The sequence below is a fragment of the Microtus pennsylvanicus genome, chromosome 12, assembly GCF_037038515.1.
Source record: "Microtus pennsylvanicus isolate mMicPen1 chromosome 12, mMicPen1.hap1, whole genome shotgun sequence".
NCBI lineage: Eukaryota > Metazoa > Chordata > Mammalia > Rodentia > Cricetidae > Microtus > Microtus pennsylvanicus.
The window spans coordinates 79,807,064-79,823,969 of NC_134590.1; the positions used below are offsets into that span (position 1 = coordinate 79,807,064).

General features: G+C 45.7%; 1 protein-coding gene across 2 annotated transcripts in view; it reads left to right on the forward strand.

Moving 5' to 3' along the window:
• Positions 1-1,109: 1,109 nt before the first annotated feature.
• Positions 1,110-16,906, forward strand: part of Sertad2 (SERTA domain containing 2) — a 119,265-nt gene continuing 103,468 nt past the window's right edge. The window contains exon 1 of one of the 2 annotated variants that reach the window (XM_075944430.1): positions 1,110-1,668. The gene's annotated coding sequence lies outside the window, so the exon portion shown is untranslated. The remainder of the gene's footprint in view (positions 1,669-16,906) is intronic. The other variant, XM_075944428.1, reaches the window with a different exon arrangement.

Genomic DNA, 16,906 nt, shown 5'->3' on the forward strand with positions numbered 1-16,906 from the left:
ATTTTGTAGGGTAAGAAGATGAGTTTTGTCACTGTGTCTGTTTTCTGGGATTTCCTTCAAGTACTAGTGCACACAAAGGGTTAAAGTCTGTGAAGTGATTACTGGATAGTAGCCAAAATATTGAGACATGCTGGGAATGAGTACCAAAGCACGGAGGCACTGCCTTAGGGTTCAAGGTGAGGAAGTGGGAGAGAGTGCAGAGGGACAGAAAGATAAGCCCCACACAAGTCCTGCAAAGCCCGAAAGAAGTCGTTCACGCCAGCTTAAGAACTGTCATTTCCAGAAACCCAATAAAGGAACGAGTGTACAGAGGAGCTGTTTAAACCTGTCCACACCCTAGGTGACTTCCCCACAAAACGGGCAAATCCTGGGCCACAGTGACTGGTACAAAGTCTCGCGTCTTTGGCTCCTCAAATCCCAGAGCACATGCCCACCGGACTTCACATCGGGCTGTTTGAGGAGTGGGCGCTGCGTGGACGCCGATCAAGTTTGGATCAGATCCACTCCGAATCGCCCGGCAGGGTCCGCCTGCAGGCTTCGCAAGGGACCCGCCGGTGCGCCCCTCCAGCCGGTGTCCGGTCACGCCGCTCCGCCCCGCCCGCGCTGCCCGGCTCTCACACGCTGACTTGCGTGACTGACCCGGGCCGGGAGGGCTGGAAGACCGCGCGGGAGGAGGGGGCGAGAGCACGGGCCCGCCCACTCCTCGCCGCCAGCCTCTCCTCCTCATTGGCCACAGGCCGGCGTCCATCACTCGCAGGTGGCGCTCTGATTGGCGAAAAGCGCACTTCTAGAACGAGGAGGGCTGAGTGACTCCGCGGGTCTCCCGCGGCTCTTTTTCTCCTCCCCCTGCTCAACGTCCACCCACCTCTCCCCACCCCCATCGCTTCCCCCGCCCGGTGCGCGACAGTGTCCTTAGAAGACTCATTGGGCCAGGGGCGAAGCCAGCCACCTAGCGAGCCCCACCGCCATTGGTTGACGATCACGCCCGTCAAGGCGGCGCGCCCCGCCACTGGGCATCCTCGCTGTGCTCCCGCCCCGCCGCCTCCTCCCTCGCGACTCTCCCGGGCCCCCTACCCCGCCCGCCCCGCCGCTTCTTCCCGGTCCAGCTGGGCGGGGACTGCCCTAGGACTCTTTAAAGTCTGTGAGTCACTGCACAACCCATCAATCCAATTAAATGTCTTGAGCGAGCCGAGCGGGCGGTGCTCCCCGCCGCCGGCCGCCCCTGCTCTCGGCGCCCCGCTATCCATGGCTGGCTGGCTGTACTCCTCCCGGTGCGCCCTCCTCCCGCATCTCGCCAGCCACGGCAAGTTCCCCACAGCCAGCCTCTGCCCCCAGGCCGCCGCGGCATGGGCTAGACCCCGAGCCGCTTCTTGCCGTCTCCGGTCCAGCCCGTGCGCGGTCTCGCTCCTTTAGCCCTCCTCGCCCGTCCCCGCCGTTCCCCCGACAGTCAGTCCATCACCCGGTCGGCTTTCCTCCGCGGGGCAGCGGCGGAGTACCAGCGGGCTCGGTAGGAGCGGGCACCCCCATCCCGCTCCTCCTCCCGCTCCTCCGCGCTCCCACTCGTCGGGTTCCCGGTCCCGCACCGAGGGACGCGCCGACCGACGCCCGCTCTCCGCGGCCGTACGACCCGCCTGGGAGCTGGACCCAGCGCCCACTTCTTCGCGGAAGGTGAGTATGGCGCGGGGTTTTGGGTGGGGTGGTCTAAGAGAAAAAAAAAAATTGGTTGCCAGGCCACTTTTGGGAAGGGCAGGGATCAGGTTGTGGTTGGAGGTTCCCGGTCCGGCGTGCTTTTGAGGAGGCGACTCCCTCCTTCCCTGGCTCGCTCTTCCCCCGCCCTTGACGCCCTCCTTCTCCTGTCTTGCTGTACATGTAGGTATTGCCAGACTTCCACCAGCGGGGCATTAAGCCGCTTGTAAAATAATTGGTGCTGGCATGCTTTCTGTCTTTTGAATGCCTAAGTGAGCAGTAATAGGCAGCGATGTGATCTGATAGACTGAGTGCCCTGCAAAAAGTGTAAAATGCCTAATGGGCACATTTTCCTCTAAATCAAAGTTAACTTTCATTCAAAGAACGCAAAGCAAAAGGTGTTTTTAATTTGAACGCATGGTGATAGAGGAGGAGAAGACTGGTTGCCAAGTGGCATTGCTTAGCTTTTATTTTGAAGCAATTTTGTGGGTTTTCTTCTGAAAAAATGTGAATTCAGTATTGAAGGTTATGAAGTCTGAACCTGTTGGAAGAGAACAAGGTAAGAGAGGAATCCAGCATGGTGTGTCCACTTCGGGCTTCCTCCGCCTTAGGGAGGCATTACAACACAGAACCTTGTCTTTCTCAGTCACTGGCCGCAGTGCAGAGCGGTATGGATGGAAGAGTGGTTTAGATTTTGTTTCTTTTTCTATACCTTTTATATTCTTGACTGTTCTTTAAACAATGTTACTCTGCAGAATTTCCTCAATTTTAGATTTGGTTTCTCCATCTTACGCGCCTCCAAACTACAGGTACCCACACCTCTCTATGCTTCATAAGGATCTTCCCTTCTGGCTCTGTAATACTTATTTTGAGGTGAAAGAATGATAAGACATGGTTGCTCCGAACTGGATTCTGGGGTTGCTGTTTAGCCATTAGTAGTTTTGAGCTGGTGTTGCCCCCTTTAAATCGAGTTCTCCGTTAGTTGTCCACAAGATTTAACTTAGGCCAAACCAAACATGTTTTGAAATATTAAAACACAACATTGGCCTCTTAGTCGTTCATTTTCGACTTCTCTTTCAGACTAACCAGAATAAGTTGTTACTAAATTTAATTTTAAAGAATAGACTGTTCCTGTGCTGAAATCTGCCAAGTTGCTCCAGAAGATCTCTTTTTAAAGAGCAGAAATGCGGTTATGATCAGTCCAAAGTGGTGAAGTCGAAAAGTGATTTAGATGTAGAAATGCTGTTTTAAAGACATGCTTGTCACCAGTTCCCAGGCCTTTCAGGGTGTTTCAGGAAGACTCACACAAAGCCTCTTTGGATTGTTTAATAAATTTACCATGTGACTTTTTCATGAGGATGAAGCTGCCTAGCACCGGGGACCCTGCTGTCTGAATTTGGATTTTGCCACTCTCTCTCTCTCTCTCACTGGTCACTCTCTCTCTCTGTGACCTTGGACACATTTCAAACAATCTGGGCTGTAGTGGTTTTCTCCAGTTGTTTCTCCAGAAAGACTCCTCTTTAAAAAAAAAAAATTCTCTCACCATGCGGGTGGTGGCGCACACTTTTAATCCCAGCACTCAGGAGACAGAGGCAGGAGGAGCTCTGTGAGTTCTAGCCTGGTCTGCAGAGCGAGTTCCAGGACAGGCTCCAAACCTACACAGAAAAACTCTGTCTTGAAAAAACAAAACAAAAAGCAAAAAAACCAAAAACACCCCCCTCCAAAAAATAGTTTTTTTTCTTTTAAGGATTAATAAGATGCTTACCATAGATACATCATTGTGGGAAGATAGGTATCTGTGTAGTATTTAGGGACTGGAGAGATTGTTCACTTGGGAGTCTATTTTTTTGAATTCAGATTCTCAGTACCTACAAAACGGTGGTAGCCTTCCTGTAATCCCACTACTCAGAGCTGGAGACAGGGACTCTTGGGGCAAACTAGCAAATTGGCAAGCTCTAGGTTCAAGCAAGAGACCCTAGCTTCATAAAAGATGGACACTTGATGTCAGCCTTTGACCTCCACACGCGTTGCATGTATTTTTGCACAGATACATGAATACACATGAATACATGCACACGCACCATACCCACAGGGCTGAGAGTGGCAAGTGGGGCTCCAGACAAGGCTGCTAGTGATCAGCAGGAGCCCATCTGTCAGGGAGTCTGAGGCGAAAGGATGACCTGAGACCAAGATGCAGACCATAGTGGAGCTTTTTCTGAAACAAACAAAACAACAGACAAAGAAACTAAAGCCCAAACAAAATGAAAAGAGAGTGTTCTTGACTGGGGTCCTGTAGGTCCAAGTCTCAGTATGCTTTTGCTGTCTCTGTGCCCTGGGCCAAGTTAACGTTGGATATTTTCACCTATGAAATGGTAACAGTAGCAGTACCAACTCCATACTGTTATGAGGACGGAATGAATTAGCATGTGCAGAGATTTTGAATAGTGCTTGGTCCATCTTCCTGAGTTTAGCTCTCTTACGGTTCTTGTGTACAGATAACTTTAAAAAAAAGGAGGGTGTTTGGGAATCCAACCTCGAACCCTGCCTGTGTGAAGGCAGGAGCTCTACCACTGATTGGCATTCTTAGCCCCAGTGTTAAAATTTTTATAAAGCATCATTGCCGTTAAGCAGACTTTTATCGTATGCCTGATGTTTGAATTAGAGTTTATGTGAAACGTTTAAGAAGCTCAGTTTTTTAGAAGCCAGATATGGTGGCACATTCCTGTAAGCCTGTACTCCAGAAGCAGGGAAAGCCACAAATTTGAGGCCGTCTTGGTCTACATAGAAAGTTCTATGCCAGCCAGGACTTCATAACAAGACCTTGTCTCAAAAATGCCATCAGAAAGGCTAGGGAGATAACTCAGTTCATAAGTCGCTTGCCTTATAAGCACAAGGACCCGAATTAGATCTCCAGGCCCCACATTGAAAAGCTGGATCTGGTGTTGTGGGCTTGCGATCCCAGCGCTGCGGAAGCTGCAACAGGCCGCTGCTCACTGACCAGCTAATTTAGCCGACTTGGCAGGTTCCAGCCCAGTGAGCGGCACTGTCTCAAAAACAAAGTAGACAGTGCCTAAGCAATGCTTGAGGGTGTCCTCTGGCTTCCACGTGTGGGCGATCGCATATGCACGTACCTGCACACGGGAACATGCATACTTATACTCAGAAGTGAAGGAGGGAGACTCAGTTATTGGGCAAGACATATTGTAATATACTTGTAACCCTGGCACTCAGGAAACAGGACCAGAAATTAAAGGCTGACAGGGTTATATATAGTGAGATATTGTTCTGAAAAATGGCTTTTAGCTCCCTGGATGAGTTGAGTTGTCCGCACTCTTTCTCTTCTTTTTTCTTTTTGAGAAAGGCTCTCACTCTAGTCCAGGCTAGCTTCAAGCCTGTTTGAGCCTCCTGAGTGCTAGCATTACAAGTTCGAGGCCCCATTGCATTTAAATTTGCAGAGTAGCTTGTACCCACCTCCATTATAAAATTGTTACAGAAATCACATGGCGGTTGTTGTCTGTGGCTTTTGCCTGTAAAACTAACAGTAGCATTTCACTGCTGAGTTCATTGCTGGTGCCTCACTTGGCATATAAAAAGTAAATAACTGTGGAATTAATTGAACAATGTTTTTTTCCAAATTGTTTATGAATGGTGGACTGTGCATGTTAAGTGTGGTACTGTAGACAACATTGTTTCTTGTTGAACTGGATTTTTACTTGGGTGTGGTGGCTCCTACCTTTAATATCGGCCCTCAGGGAAAAAAAGGAATTTTTACTTTTAGTGCTTTAAGAGTTAATGAAATTTATAATTTATCTTTACTAAGAGATTTTTAATCTGAAGATTAAGTTGAAATACTTTGAAAAAGCATGTCTTCTTTTGTTACCTGACATGTCCAGGTTTTAATCATAACCCTTTTTGACTTTTAAACTTTCTGTCACTAAGACGAATGCTGTTCTTCATTAATGTTAGCCATACAGAATAGATTTTGAAAGTCTCAAATGGTGACAGAATAGAAGTCTCTGCTTCAGAATTACTAAAGAGAACGTATGAGCCTAGCATTGGAGGGTAAAATGGCATCACTTCCTCAAGGACTGAAGTTTTGTCTGCTCCGTTCAGGAGGAAAACTCTTCCTCTTGGACAGTCCTAATAATAACTAGCTGCCAAGTGGCGCCAGTGATAGTGTGGCCGGGGTTAAAATGGAGGCCTGTGCAATCAGTAAATGAAGCAATCTTCAAACTTTCCCACGACTACACAATTGGGAAATATACTTTTTTTCTAAACGAGCGAATTTGATGGGGCCTGTGACCTACACTGTTTATAGAACTCTTTTGTTTTACTTGTCAATAAAACATAGTTTGGTTACTGTGCCCTCTGAAGTTATAAATGCATGAATTAAAAGAAGTATCTTGTTTAAAAAACCAGGAGTATGGCCGAGTTTTATAACATTGTTAAACCTTCTTGAGAGAATTACCTGGTTACAGTAACCAGGTAATTGTGTATACAATCCTTTGTTTAATCAAATCATACTACACTGTCTAGTTGACCATGTTGCATTTCCATTGACTAAAATAATCAAGTTTTAGAACACTTGTTCTCATGTGTAGCCCAGGCTGTGCCATGGTCCTCCTCTTGCTTCATTCAGCCTTCGAGGTCTTGGATTGCAGCCACGTATCCCACATCTTTCTGTTCATGGACTTTTTCCTTGAGATGGGGGCCTCAGAGCCCTAATTGGCCAGGAACTGTGTGGTCCAGGCTGGTCTGGAGCCCTTAACAATTTTCCTACCTCAGTCTTCTGAGTGCTGGGATTACAGGTGTGAGCCACTACACCCAGTTAATCAGAACAAAACTTTACGAAAGTGTTTATAAGGCCGATGAGGCGGCTCATGGAGTAAGGGCTCTGATCAGTTACATCTCTGGGACCCACATGGTAGAAGGAGAGACGGGACCCTCAAAGATGGTCCTCATGCACACACTCACTGAATAAATGAGATAAAATATTAAAAAAGAATTTATAGGCACTTAGATACAGCGTTTTAAATATCTGTTCTGAAGATGGAAAACCTCGTGTTTTTCACTGAACACTTGGAGTGTTTTTCTAGGGTCCTCCTTCTCCTCCCCCTTCTTCTTCTTGTTCTGTTTTGTTTTTAAGAGGCTGAGGCAGTGCCACTATACTTCTTCTTTTTTTCTCTTTTATTTATTTTAAGACAGGGTTTCTTTGCGTAGCTCCAGCTGTCCTGGAATCCCCTGTATAGACCAGGCTGGCCTTTACTCAGAGATTCGCCTGCCTCTGTCACTCCAGTGCAGGGATTAAAAGTGTGTGCCACCACACCCGGTACATTTAATATTTTTAAGCCAAAATCTGTAAGCAGACTAAACACCAATGACCATAAAATAAAAATAAATTATGTATGTGTATATATGTATGTATTATGTGTTTATGTATAGAGCCAGACTTAGGATTTTTTTTCAAAACAAATAAAAGAGAAAAAGTTAAAAAGAAAGTCAAAGAAAAATTAATTATTTGCTTTCAAAGGGAGCACTTGGCTTTGGGGCCCTCTTTGTACTCACGTATATTGAATCATTTGCAACAGTGGAATATACACGCTTCAGAATAGAGGGGCTCGAAGGAGTTCATCTATCCCAGTCAGTTCTTTTTATTTGGGCAGACAAAGGCACGCGCAAAAAGGCTGCACTGTAAAGGTCCCCTGCCTGCCTCTGAAAATGAGTGGGGAGTCTTTATTATTGGGGTTTTTTGTTGTTGTTATTCTTGTTGTTGTAGGGTTTTTTTTTTTCATTTGTTTTGTTTTTTAAGACTGGGTCTCATGCAGTCCAGGTTGGCCTTGAACTCTCGATTCTCTTGCCACCTTTCCAAGTGTTGGGATTACAGGGGTGTACTACCACACCAGGGTTTAGGAGTCTTTAAAAGTTAGAAGATAAAATGGAGGCATGGTAGCACACGCCTTTAACCCCAGCACTCGGGAGCCAGAGGTAGGCAAATCTCTGAGTCCCAGGACTCCCTACAAAGTAAGTTCTAGGACAGCCAGGGCTACACAGAGAAACCAGGGATACACACACACACATATAAAAATAAACATTAGAAGGTAGCTGGGCATGGTGGCACATGCCTTTAATCCTAGCACCTAGGCAGGTGGAGGAAGGACGATCATGAGTTCAAGCCACCTGGTGTGGTCCAGGTCCGTCTGGGCTTCATGAGACACTGTCTCAAATATATATACATCTTAAAGTCAGAGGCTTAGAGTTAGCCTGTTGGATAACTTGGTCAGAATTCCGCTTAACTCCTTCTCTAATTATTAGCAGTTATCAGTTATGATATTGTTCATCTTCTAAAGGGAAAGTGAGATGTCAGTGTTCTCAGAACAGGACCTGTTTAAGTACGTAGGCCCTACACAGAAATATTATTGAGCTAAATCAGTATTAAGAAAAGCGAGTAGTAATCTTCCAAATGTGAGTTTTCTAAGCGGAAATCGTGTTTCTCTGGCTGCTGGGATTGAACTGTGCACTGTGTGCGCACCAGACACATGCTCTGCCACTGAGCTACGGCCCCATCCTCTAGGAAGCAACTCTTCTTTGTTTTAAGGCTTACTCTATTTTAAATTATGCACACTAGCTTACTTTAGGTAAGTGTGTGTGCCTGAGTGCTGTGCCTCTGAGGCTAGAAGTGTTGGAGTGCCTGGAGCTGGGCTTACAGGCACCCTGCGAGGCGTCTGACATGGACACTGGGTACTGAATTTGTTCTTAACTGCTGAGCCGTCTCTTCAGCCTGCTCCCAGGAATCTAAACATCTTAAAGAACAAAAACAAAAGCAAAATTACCAGGCAGGGGTGATGGTACAGGCCTTTAGTCCCAGCCCCTGGGAAGCAGAGACAGGCAGATCCCTTTGAGTTCAAGGCCAGCCTAGTCTACAAAGTGAGTTCCAGGATAGTCAAGACTGTTACACAGAGTAAACCCTGTCTCAAAACAAAACAAAAAAACAAACCAACCAAACAAAATAAACTTACTTCTTTGTTCTTATTGTTCAACAGCCAATCACCTGAAACAGTAGTCTCATTCATTCTCTGCTTTTGCATTTAAAGTCCATATTGCTATGAGGGTGTGAGTAGATCTTCGGTACCCAATGTTTAGTATATTAAATAGTCAAAAGATCCTACCTTTTATTATAAGCATTGTTTCCCACAGCCCTCTTCCCTTTGTTGTGAAATGCCTTTCATTTTTTACTATTTCTGGTTGAGTTTGTATGCGTGTGTGTGTGTGTGTGTGTGTGTGTGTGTGTGTGTGTGTGTGTGTATGTGTGCATTCCCGTGTGTATTCATGTGACATTTTCTTACTTGGGCTTTTCATAATCATTGTGGTTCTTTTGCTTGATCACAGTGGGGTTTTCCATTCCCTCTCTGTGCGTTTGTCAATGCAGGACACAGGGTTGAAGCGTTCATTTACTTTAGATTGCTGTATTAGACCCATGGGAGAGTCTTTTCTACAGAAGGATTTTTTTTTGTCTTATGGAAAGATGAGCATTGATCATCTTACCTGCACAGGGTCCAAGGCCACGCTGTAAACCTCAGACATGTCTCAGAATGTCTCAGAGTTTGTGAGAATTAGCATCTTTGTTATTTACTGACTTTTCTATTAATCTGTCTTATGGGGGGGGAGGCCCAGAGCCTTCTTTCCTGCTGACGTTACTGTAAAGTGTCTTGCCTCACACCAAGTGACTGGTGACTGTGTAAGCTTTCTTTTGTGCGTGGTGACTGTCCCAACCATGTTGAGATGACTTTCCTGAGAACCGCACAGTGTGGGGAGGAGCAGCTCCTTTTGTTTTGTTTTTGACTGTTGAAATCGAGTTGGGACATCAGACCTTGTCCACTGTGACGTCTTCCAGACTCACGTTGTTGCCTGATTAATGTCCCTGCTGAAGTCCCATCAGCCTTATTGTCTTCACTGGCTTTAACTCAAATGCAGTGTCTCCTGTTGTTGGATTTTAAGGGTTCTTTTACCTAGAAAATCAGAGTTTGAAAACAAATGCTTTTTTCTTTCTTTGTGATGCTGAAAGTCACCAAGAAAACCGCCACATAGCCACACAAAGCAAGTGCCCTTCCACTAGGCTGCACCTCCAGTCCCAGTAAGACTTGCGTAAAAATCTTGTAAGAAAAAAATTTCCCAAGGACCACAATATTTCACTGGTGGGAGTATTTGCGGACCCAATTTCTTGATGTTATTTAGACATCACAAATCAGGTGTTCTTAAACCCAATTCAGAAAAACGAATACGAATGATCATTTCTTTTGAGACAGGCTGAGCTTCCTTTGCAGTCAGGCCGACCTGATCCTGCTGTGTCAGCCCTCGGTGAGTGCTGGAATCGTCCGTGCGCACTGACCAGGCTGCCTGGCTCTTCCTTCCGACTTGGAAAATAATCTGTTGCTACTTTTAAATTTTATTTAATTTAATGTGTGTAGGTATTTTGCCTGCATGTATGCTCGTGTACAGTTTGTGTGCATGGTGCCAGTGAAAGCGTCAAATCCCTGTGAACTGGAGTTAGAAGTGGCTGTGAGACGCCGTGTGATCGCTGGGGATTGAGCTCAGGTCCTCCAGAAGAGCGGCCAGTGCTCCTAACTACTGAGCCATCTTCCCAGTCCCTGTTGTTACATTTTACTTAATTTAAATAAAATTAGATGCCCTGTGTTTTGGAGCCCTAATGTGGGCCTACGAGGCAGTGAAAGGGCCGGCATAGCCCTCCCTGGAAAGAATCCAGATTCCAGAGGGCTGCGGTGAGTTTAGAGCTTGGGAGCTGCTGTTCGGAGCAGCTACAATTAAACGTTGTCCAATGATGAAATGATAACAGGAAGGAATCTTAATGTGGATTTTATGTCCTTTGATTTTGTATAAAGGGAATCCCAGTTCCAACCACAAAATGCATTTGAGTAAACAATTTTTATTTGAATTTGAGTTGAGACATCAAAACACACCAGTGTCAGCTTCTCCCAGAAGTCATGAATCTTTCGTATTTATTAACCCTGGAAAATTATAGGATGACCATGGTCTGGAATTCTTTCTAAATTTTTATTAGATTTTTAAAGTTGTTTTCCCTTGTTCCTTTGTTTCCTTTGTGACAGAGCCGGAAAAACAACAATAACAACAAGGACTGTTTCACAGTGGGGATGTAGCCGTAGTCCTCCCAGCGATATTAAACAATTAACAAGTTTGCTTGCGTTTGCTTTGCCTGGTGTATAGTGGGAGCTAAGGTCTGTTTCAGTGACTGCACAAATAAAACTATTAGTGTTGGTTTCGTCTTGAATAACGGAGTGAATATACCTCAGAATACAAGTAGCATGGCATGTAACATGTAGTGATGGTCGTGAATTATTCTGTTTCTTTTTTATAAATACTTAATACATGTGCTGGGTTCTTGGGAGTATAGTAAGACACTGATGCTCATGGTCCACTTAGAGGCAAATGGTCCCTGCTAAGAAACGAATCCCTTCGATTGGCCAGTATGCAGTGTAGCGTAACGGAAAGTCTGCTGTGTGCCACAGCAATAGCTCCAGTCCTAGACCTCTGGACCTGCCTCTGGAAGTTCTGGATGGCCTTCTTGGGAACCATCTCCCTGTAAGCCTAGGTAACATTGGTTAGAAAGCGTTTGTGTCTTGGACAAAGATTAGTCTCATCTCCAGCTACTGCACAGACTTAGTAGGGAAGCAATGAAAAATGGAGCCGGCACCCTGGCTCTTAGCGACATTCACTGTCCCCCTGGGAAGCAGCATCTGCACCTGTGAACAGAGTTTATAAACACAGTGTGGATATAGTTTAGATTCCTGAGTCAAAATTAATAAATAGAGGGCCCGCTGCTGGGAACCCTGCAACATCAGTGAAGGTGCTGTAGACTAGGGAGTTCCTGAGGAAGGACGGAGAGGCAGCCTTTGGCAGCTACTAAATATGCGTTTCCCCCAGTTCTGCCTAGAATAGCCCTGTCTGCCAGGTGGGTTTACCTACACCTAATTTGGCAAACTTAAGAAGCTGAATATATATAGCTATAATTTGTAAATAATCCTTCCAAATTACTTTGCATTGAAATTAGCAGACAGACTGCACCTTTGTGTTTGCTGTTGTTGAATAGGGATGGAAACTGGGCCTAAGGCCACGTGAACTCCAGGCAGGCACTGTTCTGTCGAGTGGTGTTCTAGCCTTGGATTTAAATTCAGGCACAATGCTGTATGACTATGGTTTTGTTTAATTTTTTTTCTGACTGTTTTGAAATGCTGATACTCTAATTTTTAGACAACATGATTCTTTATTTGGAACTACGTCTAAGAATATTATAATGCATTCCTGTCTCTTAGATTGCAATTTGGGGATAAAAGTCCAAAATTTCACAGTTTATCTGTTACTTACTTACTTACTTTTTTTTGTTGTTTTTGTTTTTGTGTTTCAAGACAGGGTGTCTCTGTGTTGCCCTGGCTGTCCTGGAACTTTGTAGATCAGGCTAACCTTGAACTCACAGAGATCGGCCTGCTTCTGTCTTCTGTCTGTTAGTGAAAGTATTTAGACTGTTCTGTGGAGACTTAGGGAGAAAAACAACCCAGGAAGACTGTGTTTTCCTGCAGAGGGCATCATCTCTACCCATCACCCAGTTCCCGTACTGAAGAGCCCGTTCAGCATAGTCGTGTGTGCATTATCTCTGTTGCGAATGACTTGAGGATATCGACCTGGGTCAAGTGTACCAAGCTGTAACCTAGCAGGATGTTGTATGATGGCTGTAGTCCCGGCACCTAGAAAGTGGAGGCAGAGGGATCAGTAGTTCAAGGTCATCCTTAGCTGCATAGTGAGTTTGAGACTACCCTGAACCGTAAGAAACCCTGTCTCAGAACAAACAGCTGCCGTGTAGGTCAGTGGTAGAGCACTTGCCTAGCATGTGTGAAGTGCCGGGTTCAATCTCAGCACCACCCCACCTCTACAAAGAGAGAGAGGATTTACCAAAGTGATTGTGTGGTGAGTGTGCCTATAATTCAAGTTACTCGAAAGGCTGAGACGGGAGGATTGAGTTAGAAACCAACCTAGGAATGACAGCGGAGACCCTGCATCAAAATAAATAAATGAACTTTACTAAATTCAATATTTTAAATGCATGCACTTAATGTATAATCAATACAGCTTATGTTTAAGCCACCTAGATTGTAAGGTACATTGTTACGATACTCTCTATTATTAGAATTTTTGTTTTTGTTTCTTTTTTTTTTCCCCAACAGGATCTCATTGCTTCTCACCCTTTTGACTAAGATCAAGTGAGGAGACGGGGTCTTACTAGGTAGCCCAGGCTGGTCTTTGTTCCTTAGCTTCCCACATGCTGGGGTAACTTGTGGAACAACCACACCTGACTCTGCAGTATGTTTTTCAGTTTGTGACTTTTAATCATTTCTCTATCTTAAGTACCTACCCTTCAGTCTCATGTTTCATACCTTAGGCCGTACATACATTTTACATTTGAGAGACGGATAGAACCAAGGAGGCACGGAGGAATGGGTGTTGGTTTAAATTTATGTATTGGACCTTGGAGAGCTTTTCTTCATGTGTAAGTCTCACTGGAGTGTCTTTTAATAGTTTGCACAAATTTGAATGTAGAGAATCGAAGTTGTGTGTTCTCCAAGGGATCCTTTCCTTATAGGTTTACTGATTATGACTCATCTTTGACACGGAGTCAAGAATATAATTTTAGTCAGGCTTCTCTGTTCCTTTTATAATTATTCCATGGGGGTGGGGTGGGGTGAAGGTGGTTCAGCGGTTAAGGGCACTGGCTACTCTTTCAGAGGATCTGGGTTCGATTCTCAGAACTCACATGAAGGCTCACAACCATCTGTAACCCCAGTTCTAGAGGGTTTGATGCTTTATTCTGACTTCTGTGGGCACTAGGCATGTGTGTGGTACATTTTCATACATGCAGGCAAAACACTCATAAATATAAAATAAAACAAAAAATCTTTAAAAAAAGGTGTGGAGGAATGGCTAGTGTCTGGTGTGTACCTTTGTGTGCATGGGTGCACTTGCCTGTGCATTCATGTGTGGAGGTCAGAGTTCAGCACCTGGTGCCCACCCGCCCCTTTTGAGAGGGTTCTCTCACTGAGCTCGCTTTCTAGGCTAGTTTGGCTGGTCAGTCCCCTCTCCTAGATATACCTGTCCACCCCACAATCTCCGGCAGTAGGGTTACTGAAAAGTATTGCCTGGGTCTGTTTTTGTTTGTTTGTTTGTTTTTTGTTTTGTTTTTGTTTTTTCGAGACAGGTTTTTTTTCTGTAACTTTGGAGCCTGTCCTGGAACTAGCTCTTGTAGACCAGGCTGGCCTCGAACTTACAGAGATCCGCCTGCCTCTGCCTCCCAAGTGCTGGGGTTAATGGGGTGCATCACCACTCCCGGCTCCGTGCCTGCCTTTTATGCTGGGGATCTGACTTCACGTCCTCATGCTTACACAGCAAGCACTTCATCCCCCCCAGCCATCCGCCAGCCCCTGTTCTTTTTAGGAATGGGGTAAATGGCTTAATGCGTCCCCTAAATACATTGTTTCTTTCCCCCTCCTTTTCAGTTCCCTAAATTGAATTTTGCCTGTGGAGCCATAGACTTTCTGGATAGATTTGTTTAGAGGAGAAGTACATCCGTTCCATTCTTCTACCCTCCGGTTTTGTTTTTGTTTTTATGGCGCCGAGGGCCTTCCCATTGCTAAACAAGTGCACAGTGCTGAAGGCTCAGTACAAGTTTACCAGGTAATGATCTCATGTGTGTGTTCTGGGTAAATTTCTCTATTGTCTCTAATGACTACATTAAGTTTAAAAATACTGTTAACTTCTCATTGATTAAAAATAATCAAGAAAAATGATCAAACTTTGGGCTCTCGCATCAGGACTATCAGTGTTAATGAGCCGCGACTGAACGACTCAAGCATCTCCTGCCGTCTTAACAGAATACATAGAATTAGCCTTTTCGGGACACAGTCCAGCAGGGAGAGCCTGGTTTTGATGTTTTGGAAGTCCTCAGGGAACCTGAGGCACTGACATTCTACAGTGCTGTCTTGATACTTTATCCCTTGGGGTCTCTGTGTAGCCCTAGCTGGCCTGGAACTCATTCTGTAGATCAGGCTGGCCTTTATCTCTTGGAACTCCTCCTGCCTCTTCTCACCCTCTGCCCCAGGGCTGGGATTGCAGCGGGCACGCCCACAGCCACACTTCTCAGATGTGCAGAACCCTGAAAGGGAATCCAGCTAACAGCTCCCTTCCTCGCCCTAGATTTGCTGGGTAGGAGCCTTCTGCCGTCTGTCTCTCTCCCACTTTCCCTGCATGTCTACTTCTCCGAGGAGACTCTGCAGTCAGTTCCTCACGCAGCCCCTGAGCTCTAGGACGCGCTCCTCTGTAACCAAGCACTCTGCCCGCAGTAATGAAGAGATGGACGGAGGATCTTGCCAGTGATGTGGGAGGAGAGGTACTTGTTGCCACCTTGCTTGTTTTAGGTGTTAACGATATCATTTCATGTAGTTTCGGACTTAAGTATTGGATATTTGTATGAATAAGGTTTTTTTGTTGTTTTGTTTTTCGAGATAGTGTTTCTCTGTATCCTTGGTTATCTTGGAACTCACTCTGTAGACCAGGCTTACCTGGCCTCGAACTCACAGTACTGCCTCTGCCTTGAGCGCTGGGCCATCATTGCCCAAAATAAATAAGGTTTTTGAAAGAACTTTTTTGTTTCTTGTTTTCTTTTGGTTTGGTTTTTGAAAGGGTCTCAGGTATCCGAGGCTGGTTTCAGAGTTGTCACATAGCTGAGGATGACCCTGGACTTCTGGTCCTCCTGCCTCTACCCCCCTAGGGTGGAATTCCAGCTGTGCATCACCAGGCTTAGTTAACTAACATAGTGGGAGTTGAACCCGAGGCTCTGCGCTAGGCAAATGCTGAGTTGAACTGCATCCTCCACAGGATGTTTTGTTTTCTGATGATGTCTCACCATGTAGCTCGGGTAGCTGATCCTGAACTCCTCGGCTCAGGTGGCGCTTCCGCCTCAGCTTACAGACTAGCAGGAGCTACAAGCCTGTAGTACCACACTTGGAATTTTTTCCATCTTATGTTGGTCACTTCTGCACCGACAGGCATGACTGCTGCGGTCACCTGTGTGAACGCCCCCGTGAGTTCCTGGACTCCTTCCTGCTCCCGGGTGGCTGTCATATAGTGTTGAGTACTGAGCGAGTGCACTGTGACCGCCTCAGCAGAGGGCTTAGAAGTGGAAGGTGGTATTCTGGAAACTAGACAGTTGGTCAGTCTGATTATAAATTTCTGTGCTTCAGATGTCCTGTTTTGTTCTGTGTACACCTCTGATTGCTTTATAACGAGATTGTCCAATTGTTAAATATAAAGGAAACAAAAAAACCCAAATGGCCAATTTTAGAATTTATCTGTGTCTGAGCGCCCATGTCGGAGTGCACACACGCGGAGGCCAGACGTCGATTCTCGGGTCTGTCTTAATGACCATCCCCACCTTGTTCGACAGTGTCGGTGTGCACATACACGGAGGCCAGACGTCGATTCTCGGGTCTGTCGACAGTCTCAGTGAACCTGGAGCTCATCTACAGGCCGGCCTGGCTAGCTAGTGAGCCCCAGCATCCTCTGTGCTAGGACTGCAGGCATACGCATGGTACTGGCTTCTTCTGACGGCTGGGGATCCAACTCAGACTCTCAGGTTTGTGTGGCAAGCACTTTACTGACTGAGTCCCTGCTTTTAACATTTTAAGTTAGGGAAGGGAAAGTATTAAGAATAAGAGGGTTGGGGATGTTAGCTCATTGGCAGAGCACTTACCTAGCATACACAAGTTTCTGGGTTCAATTCCCAGTTCCACCCCTCCACCCCCGCTCCCCAAAAATGTAATAAAGAATGAGTGAGAATCTCCTTTAGTTTGGATTGTGTTGTGTTACTATTCTTCTTGCCTATCAATGTCAAGATAACTGCTTTGCTTTACATAAAAGTCTGTTTCCTTTAAACATAAAATGTATGAATGGCTGGGACCTAGCTCAGAGACAGACTGCCTGCATAGCATCCGTAATGCCCCGGGGTCAATACCTAAGTGAAAAGAGAAAAGAAAAGGAGGTTTTTTTTTTTACTGTCAAAAATAATAGAGAAACCAGATAAAATTCATGAACTTCTGTCTCCTGTGTCTGGAGGCGAGTCTCTCCCCTGCAGTCATAGCCT